The following is a 10,216-nucleotide window of genomic DNA, read 5'->3' on the forward strand; positions in this document are numbered from 1 at the left end:
TTTCAAAGTTAGAACCAAAAAAATCAAGTCCTTCTGTCTGATGGTGAGGGCTATGATGACGTGGGCTAGATGGAATGAATAAATCCAGCATCCAGAGATAGGCTGATACTTAGATAGGGAGAATGTTGGCCTTTTCCCCCTTGGTCTCTGTCCTTAGGGTCCAATTGAACTCTTGCTCTTCAGATCGTTTTGTTTCCTGGGCCAAAAAATTCTTCTTTTTGCCTAAATTATATCAGATTGAGTTTTTGTCACCCACAAGTGAAAATGACCTAATAGAATTGAAGAACAAGCTTAACCTTCCGCTTGCTGGTGGTGCTTCAGCCCTTTACTGCCAAGGATACCATTGCCTGGAGATGGTAAATTTATTTTTTTAATAGATTTAATAGGTATTAAGTAACAGGATAAAGATGTGTTAATTCACACTACTGCTTTTTCCATAATGAAAGCAGAAGGTAACGGAGACAAAGCAGAGCTGTATTTTCAAAGATAGCATCCTGAAGGGAAATTTGGTTCTGACAAAATTGCTCCCTTTAATTCCCTGTCAAACACTGTACATGACCCTGAGGTCATTAGAGTTAACACAGTGTAGTGTTGAATTTTCATTGTTTATTTGTCATTATGAAAAAAAGCCAGGAAAATGTTGCGATCCTTTGGAAGATAAATGTATATCTCAAATTTATATATTTTCCCCTAAATCTAGTTCATGGGCCATGCTTTATAAATATTTGCACTGTAATGAAATCTCATTTTAGTATATATTGGCATCTTTCAATTTATTCATTATTTCTGATTGTTGCTGATGCATTTCAAAGTTTAAATTTTGGTTTACTTTTTGCATTTTCTTCTTGTTTAAAAATAATTTCTTTGTAAGTACCTTAATTTCATTAGAAAGTGATGTGTAACACTCATTTTTAGAGTGTAAATCAATTGAGTGCCCATTTTATTAAATGTAATTGCATTATGGATTGCTGTAATAAAAGCCTTTAATCTTTTAAAGAGAAATCTTAAAAGAAATGGCATACTATTCAATTTCATTTTAAGTGATACATAAAACCTTAGCATGGATTTAAAAACATATTGTAATAAATGTTAACATAACACTTTATTCATGCTAGGCAGATATTTTTGGTATATGTGTAATATAAAAGTATAAAATATATCTATCTAATATATTAAGTGACTGTATCAGAAACAGTCTACCTGAGGAGGAAAGATAAAACATAACCTAAACACAAATCAACTTTTAATAAGGAATATGCTTTTAATTTAGATGATAGCTAAGTGCCAATTGTCCACTTACGAGGATGGCCAGACTATGTCCTCTGATTCTTAAACAATATAATTCAAATAAACTAATCAGCGTGGCAATAAACCTATTGTTTGCACTAAAAGTAACAAGTGTTTTAAGAATGGAAAAATCAAAGTCCAAGATAAAAATTCAGAAGATTCAAGTAAGGCATAGTTTTATCAATTGCTAATTCCGTCAATATATCTATTCATTTCCCCAGAGGTTTTTAATAATTTTCCATTGATTATCTTGGGGGATTTTGTTTACAGTCATATCTTCAAGTAACAATAGTTGTATATCATTCTTAAAATTTTTAAACATCTCATTTATTTGTATTTTATAACCATATCATCTTGTTCTGTAATAAAAGAACAGCCGTCACTAAAAATCCTGACTAGAGTGCCAATGCCGTACTGCAGCGGGGCACAGTCATGCATTGCTTCATGACAGGGATATGTTCTGAGAAACGTGTCATTAGGTGATTTCATCATTATGCGAACATCATAGACTGTGTTTAAACAAACTTAGGCAGTATAGCCTACTACACACCTAGGCTGTATGGTACTAATCTTATGGGACCACCATCATAAGTGTGGTCCGTCATTGGCTGAAATATGGTTATGCTGAGTACGGCTGTATTCTTTTTTAATAAGGTCCTGGAAATGAGTCCAGAACAATTATCTGTGGATTTCAATAATACAATTATCTGAAAAGGAAATGAACAAAACAAGTTCATTACACAGATCTTGGGCCATTCATTTAGCCTTAAGAGTTCCAGGAGAAATCTTATGAAAATGCAAAAGATTTGTATTTTTCTTAGTTTAATTCCAATTCAATTTTAATAGATTTAATACCACATCTTCAAATTATTATTAATATTATTTATTAGCAAGTATCTGGAGGTAAATTAATTTTAAGTTCTTCTGCATAATCTAATATGTCTACTGAAGCATGAGTTACTATCATAAAGGTATGTGTGTGCTTGCACATGCATCTGGTTCATTTACTTCCTATCCTACTTGTAATAAAATTATTTTGATACTACTTCACAAACTAATTTTATAAATAATTTTAACATAATTTCACAAAAACCTCTCAAAGATAGCATTCTCCTTTTTGATTTTCAGCCTTCTTTTCCAATGTCTTTCTCTTATATTAGAAACAAAACAGTTAGGGTTTAAACTTTTGTAAATTATTACACTGTTCTAAATAGACGCTTTTGAACTTTAGCTTATGGCTCTGGGAATCTGTCCTAACATGTTACGCCATCTTAAAGGAAAGGTCCATTAAACTGTGGTGAGAAATCTTCCTAGCAACACTCGATGGAAGCAATTTTACTTTTCTTTGTTACAGTCCTCAAGCTCTATAAACCTTCTTTCACTTAAATATGTCTGAGTTACAGGACATTTTGTAACAGTCATGTAGTCACAGAAGAAATTTTACAAAGAAGCATAGGCTCTGAATAAATTTATAGATCTTAAATTAGCTACTTTGAAGAGATTTAGGGGGCACAACTGGGTAAGTCAACATCTTAACGGCATCAGAAATGCCCTTAAGTGATTTCACTTGGCTAGAGGTAGAATATTTATCATCTTAAGAAATGTGTACCTGGCTAAACAATCACTGTAGTGGCTCTGGTACCAGAAAATTAAACATATGTAAAGTAGGACGGACTCTGGTTTTTGTAATTAGTCCATTTGTTGTCATTATTGGACTAACATGACATTTACAATCACTAGTCTGCTGTTCGTCTCAATCAGTACTTCCTTTTTAAGTCATTAAGAAGATGAACTACTGTATTCTTATTATGATACTGAACCCAAAAAGTTTCTCCTGATCCTCCATAATTTATTCAATAGACTACGACATACAAACCAAAGAGTACTGCTAATTTTTCCTTACTTAAGGATTTCTCTGAATACATATTATTAGATTATATTTGTTAACGTTATAAAAATGTAGAACATTACTTACAGAGAAAACTATTTATAAAAATAATTTTATTTATAATCATAAAAAGTAATATCTCCCATATAATTTTAGATGTACTGATATTTTATAACTTATATATATATATATATATACTTAAAAATACTTATATATAACATATCCATAATGATAGACCATTCATGCTTGCAGTTCTATCCCTTTGGACGTGTTAAAGGGCAGTTATTTTCTTCTAAAGAACTTTAAAATTTTATTTGGTCAATGTCGTTATTGCACAATAACTTTCATTGGAAGCATAACTGATGAGAATTCACATATTTTGAAGGCTAAGATTAATGATATCTGCCTAGGCAGAATTCTTTCTCTGTTGTACTTTTTGTTCTGCAGAGAGGAGATTTCATAGATTACTATTTCTATTCTTTTCTTTACAAGGCCTATAGTTGGAAAATATAGGTTTTGTTAGCAATTGAAAAAAATTATCTAGAGACCAAAAATTTTAAATGTGCATATGTGATCTATGATTATACTGGTAAAGATCTTTGAAGTGTTAAAATGATTTCCCTTGCAAATTTAATTGTAAGTCACTTTTGCCCAGATAGTTTTCCTTTAGAGTTAAACTGCAATATAACATATTTTTTACAAACTTTTTTTAAGGCTGAGACAAGTTAAATGATCCTGATATAATTCTTAGCAAATTATGCATTATCATTTGATAAGAGATATATATGGAAATAATTACTGAAAAATCTAGATTATAGACATTTTACAAAAATGTAGTGTTAGTTTGAATTGCTCTCAGGTATTTGTGAACTAAATTTGCAAAAATGTCTTGTTGGGGAATGAATTTAATAAATAAATGAGTGTTTGGTAATTAGCATGTGTCAATTTTAAAATGAAATAGCCAGTTACCTTACCAGCAAAGTGAGTTATTCATCTGGGGAAGAGCCAGAGGAAATGCAATTTGGGAAAAGCAAGCTTTGGTGGACCATAGGCAAATCTTGAGAACAAGAAGAGAGCCTTGCTTTTATAGAGAAAAGGGGGGTACTGGGAGGGGCTGTTCTAAGTGAAATTTCATTGGAGGAAAGTAAGAATTCAGGGTAGTGATGGCTTCTCATTGGCTGAGCTGTGGCACTTCTCAGTGGCTGGACTGTTGCTGGGCAAGGAGAAAATCGTCCTTCCTCCTGCTGGAGTAGTAAAGCAGTTTCTTTTCTTGCAAATTGTAAAGTGTACTGCGACACACAGGATGATGTATGTGTGAGATCTCCCATCCTACAGGGCTTCCCATCTCCATCTTAAATGATGGCTCCTTTAGTAATTTCCATGTATAGCAATGTTCTGTAAAAAAGAGAGAAAATGACGCAGCATATGAAGAATCTTATGCTCTCATTCAACAACAAATTTGTTTACATTTATTCAAAAGTAAAAAATTTTGGTGAGTAAAATTAATATCTAACCCCACTCCCTATGTACTTCTGCCTTCACAATCCATTGGCTTTGACACAGAAATGGGAGCAGTTTTTGTATCAGTCAAATTTCCTGACTCAAATAATATTAGGTAACTGAAGTGAAAAATAAAATTACTGGAACAATATTAGGAACTTATAGACTTATTTGGAAGCCTGGCAAAACAGACTCGGAAATAAGCAGGAAGCTGGGCTTCTAGGACCATGACCAATGTCAGGTCATGAGAATGTCTTCTTAAAAAGCTTTGTCAAATACATATTTTGTATTTGAAATACGATTTGTATTTTTAATGTAATTATAGCACATACAAATGCTCTAGATACTTTTCATTTAATACTTCCTATCCTTATGTCCACTTTCATTATTAAATATTTATGGTAGAAATCCTAACTAACTTACTTACAAGAGTTATGAGAGTTCTCCTCCTCTGTAAAACCTTCACAACTGCAGCCCCTGGTGTGCTGAGTGAGTCTATATCAGAGGCCACTGTGTAGTATGCCTGGACATGTCTGTTCCAAGCAGTTCTCTAGGGCTTAACATGTGTTAACAAGTGAATTGTCAACTCTCAAATTTCCTATATTGAAGCCCTAAGCCCAATGTAACTTTATTTGGAGATGGGGCTTTTAGGAGGTAATTAAGATTAAATGAGGTCGTAATGGAGGACCCCTAATCCAAAAGGATTGGTGGCCTTATAAGAAGAGAAAGAAAAAGAGCTTTCTTTTTCTCACTCCATGCACGTGCACTGGGAAGAGGCCATTGAGTACACTGAGCGAAGATGGCTGCCTGCAAGCCGGGAAGAGAGCTCTCAGCAGAAAGTGATTTAGCTGACACCTCGATTTGGACATTCCAGCCTCGGAAGTATAAAAAAAATAAACTTCTGTTGTTTAAGCCACCAGCCTATGGTGTTTTATCATGACGGCCTGAGCAGACTAATGGAGGAAGTATGTTTATGCTAGGTGTTTGCGTTACTGTATTGTGTGATAAGCATGTAAGTCAGTGGAGCTTGAAAAGAAAATTGCATTAAAGTTAAAGTGATTGATTGGGAAATATTCTGTAAAGTTTGCCCCAAAAGTACTGTCATTGTAGGCAGGTAGGGCAGGGAACTGTAAAACCCTAGAAAAAAGTTGCTAAATCTGAAAAGTTTCTCCACTCAGTTTGCCTTATGGCTTTCTTAAAATGGTTCTATTTTAAATAAATTCAACCTAAGAATCTTGAGGATTTTGTTGTTGTGTGGATTATGCAAGAGATTTGATATGGAACTGTAATCAGCAGAATAATCCTCAAAGAAAATGGCTCTGTCTTCCCTGAAATGATTCATGAATAAGTTAAAATAAAATGTTCCAAGTACATATATAGACAAAATGTTAAAATATTTACCAAATTAATATATATGTATATTTTATATACATATAGACACGTATTCTCTTAACTTATCGGATGAGAAGGCATTTAAGCCTTTAAACTATATCAGTTTTTGTAATTTTGTTTTTGGTAGGGCTATCATTACAAAATATCACAGATTGGTTGGTTTAAACAGGAGAAATTTATTTTTTCCTAATTTTATGGATTAGAAGTCCAAGATCAAGGTGTCCACAGGTGTGATTTCTTCTGAAGCTTCTCTCCTTGGCTTGGTCGTCCCCTGGACTGTGTTATCTGTGTCCTAATCTCTGCCTATTATAATGACCCCAGTCGTATCGGACTAGAGCCCATACATATGACCTCATTTTACCTTAGTTACCTCTTAAAGGCCCTGTCCCTAAATATAGTCACGTTCTGAGGTACGAGGGGTTAGGACTTCAACAGTTAAATTTTGGAGGACGCAAGTCAACCCTAACATCCCCTCAAACCAATTTTATGATTGTAAACAACACCCTTTTAACATTTTAAGAAAATGTTGTGTTCTAATGTTCAACTCAGTCAAGTGGTCTTACTGGGAATTTTTCCAACTTCTTCACAATTGAATACTCTTTGTGTGTGTGTATATATATATATATATATTATTTTTTTTAAGGAAGATTAGCCCTGAGCTAACTACTGCCAATCCTCCTCTTTTTTGCTGAGGAAGACTGGCCCTGAGCTAACATCCATGCCCATCTTCCTCTACTTTATACGTGGGACGCCTACCACAGCATGGCTTGCCAAGAGATGCCATGTCCACACCCAGGATCTGAACTGGCAAACACCAGGCTACTGAGAAGCAAAATGTGTGAACTTAACCACTGCACCACCGGGCTGGCCCCTGTATATTTTTATTTATCATATTTCACTGACAATTGCTAAGGTTGACCAAGATTACTAGCTATTTGTTTTTCTTCTTTGGGGAACGAACTTTTCAAAATATTTCCCTTTTTTATCAAATTATTTTTTGTTGTAATTTGGAAGAATCCTTTACATGGTGAGAATATTAGTCTTTTTTCACTGTCTTGTAAGTTTTAAACTCTCTATTTTTTGTGTGTTTTATCTCACTTATACTTTCCCCTTAAAAACATTTATGTATATTAATATTTAATTCATCCCTTCTGTTTTTGGCATTATGGTAAATAAAGTCTTTTTTGTTGTTCTAGAGGTCTTAACTAGTACAATATGGCAAGAAAAAGAAATGAAATCAATAAATATTGAAAGGAAGAGGTAAAAAGTGACGTCACATTTGTCATTATTACATACATATCAAAATACGTACAAATAATTTGAATTAATTAATAAGTTTAATAAAATCACTGGAGAGAAGGTCAATGTATAAAATCAATTGTACTTTTTTTATATATACAAGAAATGGTTATAAAGTGAAATTTAAAAAGATATGCAATTTACAACATCATTGAAAAACGTGCAATCCTGAGGAGTAAATCCAAAAATGATGTGAAAGATTTCTGCACTGAAAACTTTACATATCAAATAGTCAACATATTCAAAGCTTTATAGAATATTTCTTGATAAAGTAGCAAGCTATTTATATTTATATATATATTTATATATAAGCATTTATATATATATTTATATATATAAGTATTTATATATATATATATGAGATGGCCCATAGTCATAGAATATATTGAGTAATGACACATTTCTCAGAACATATCCCTGTCATTAAGAGATGGATGATTGTAGTGAGAAACAAACAAAAGCATAATAGTTTCCAACAGTAGAGATTTTATAGGCCACATAAGCATATAATATTTAATGAAATTAAAATTTGCAGGCAATAATAATGTTGAAATTGAAAGAATTTATTCAAAATATCTAATAATGAATATTTTTTTATAAAATTCTCCTTGTATTTCTTTATTTTTATAAATAAATGTTTCTTAATTTTACATTGGGTTTTTATTTTATAATTAAACAGTCCTTCTTTTAGTGAAGACATTGACTTTGAATTTTACTTTACTATCCTACTTTTCTACTATAAAATACTGTACATATTTGACTTGTATAGTATTACCCAATATTTTATTTGTACACTTTTTAATTCATGGATTTTGCTTTACTCTGATTCTCCAGTGGGTGCTTTTTCAAAGGGTAACCCTAGCCACTTACCATTTATTATAATAGATGCATTTATTTTTTCTTCCATATTATTTTTCTTTTAGTATTTATCGTCTTTGTTTCATCTTCTTGCTTTTCCTTTACAAGAGTTTTGCTGTTTGTCTTTGTAATTCAGAAAATCGACTTAATCTTAAATATGCATGTCTTATTTTCATTTTTCCCCCCTGAGAGTGAGTGTTTTACTGAAATAATTCTTGAGATTTGGATTGCTAAAAATTATTTCTATAACTATTATTTCACTATTCCTTAATTTTATCCTCTGGAATTGCTAACTTTTAGGTTTTAGGTATTTTGTGCTCGATAATTTCTCTCTTATTGTCTCATTAATTATTATAAAATCTTTCTCTCTCTTTCATATCTTGTTATTGGATATTTCCTTCCTCTGAGGTTCTCAGGTAATACATTTTCTTTCTTCAAAAATTTATTTACTTTTTCAAAAATGATGTTATTGCTGCAGTTAGAAAGAATCGTTGGTGTTGTGCATTAAATATCCTTGACTATCTTGATGCATTCTATTAAAATTCTCTTCCATTTCTATAAATTAACTCAATAGGGCTAAGAGTTAAATTTTTTTTCTGTTTTACTTAGTCTTTATTATTGTTCATGTCAATGATTCATTGTAAAATAATTACAATTTTTATTCACCTCTTCACGTTTATATAGTACCTCACTACCCAGGTACTACCCAGGCAAGCTATTGGGATGGGTTAGGCGAGAAAAACAGATGTGCGGTGGAATCTTGGGAAGTTTTGTTTATCATCTGGCCTCTAACGACCTGGATATCTGTCACCCTCTGCTTATATAGCAAGATGAAGCCTTTTTACTCACACATCACTGTCATTGCAAGAGTTATGTTCTTCCAATCACTCAGACTTGGGGCTTTCCATTCTACCCGTGCAGGCACATGCCAGGTTTGCTACAGTTAGCAGATTTGGGCAATCCTCCAAGGACTACAGGCAGAAAGCTAGCAGAGTATATTCCTTCTCTGTGCATCCTTTAGCCCGACCTCTACTGAAAACGAAAAAGGATGAGGATTTAGTTCAGGCATTAATGGGTGGCAAGTGTTCCACCTATGTCTTTCTATTGTCTCAGATTTTATGCAGAATTTTGTAGAATGAAGCACCAAACTACCCTAGTCAAGAAAAGTGGCATCATAATTTACTTCACTTATTAACACCAAGTGAGACCATAGCTACATTTGTGGTAATTTTATTCCAAGCAGAGAGTTGAGAGAAAAGATAGGTCAAGAATGTATGTGTTTTGGTTACCGGTTTCATACTATTTGTTGCTTTATAGTTTTATATTTTATAATGAAAACAATATCTAAAAGTGTGTATGTGTTTTTATTTAATTCAACATGTATCTAAAAGTTGAGTCCAGTTTTCTGATTCTATTTGTTGAATAATTCATACTTTTCCATTAAAGAGAGCACACTTTGAACCTACTTTAAATTGTTTTATATATTGGAATTTTTTAACATTGTATTTGCTTTCATTTATCTACCTAGTTGTAAAGACAAGTCAAACTTTAATATAAAACAACTACTTGTTGTTCGAACATATTTTAAATCTGTAAAATAAATGATTCCACTCAGTTTTTTTTTCAAAGTTTCCTTGAATTCTTTCCCTGCAGCAGTTTTTTCATGTTTTGTTTACAACTATCTCTCTTTGAACTAGTCAATTGTCACTTCCAGATATTTAGATTGTTGGGTATTGGTTACTTTGTCATGCTAATCAAGATAAAGTAGTTTCATCAATAATGGTTAATATTAAGACTTTTAAATTGCTTTTGAGAGTAAATGAATCACCTTGTGATAAGCCCAAACGTCTCATGTAAAATCCTTAGTAGGTCAATCCAATGAGTTCAGAATGAGGAAACTGACATTCTATCTGCCACAAGGGAAATCCATGTCATAGAGAAAAGAAGAAGAAGAGCAATAATAATAATTGTAACACAATTTTTACTCTTATG

Source organism: Equus caballus, chromosome 15 (genome assembly GCF_041296265.1).
Source record: "Equus caballus isolate H_3958 breed thoroughbred chromosome 15, TB-T2T, whole genome shotgun sequence".
NCBI lineage: Eukaryota > Metazoa > Chordata > Mammalia > Perissodactyla > Equidae > Equus > Equus caballus.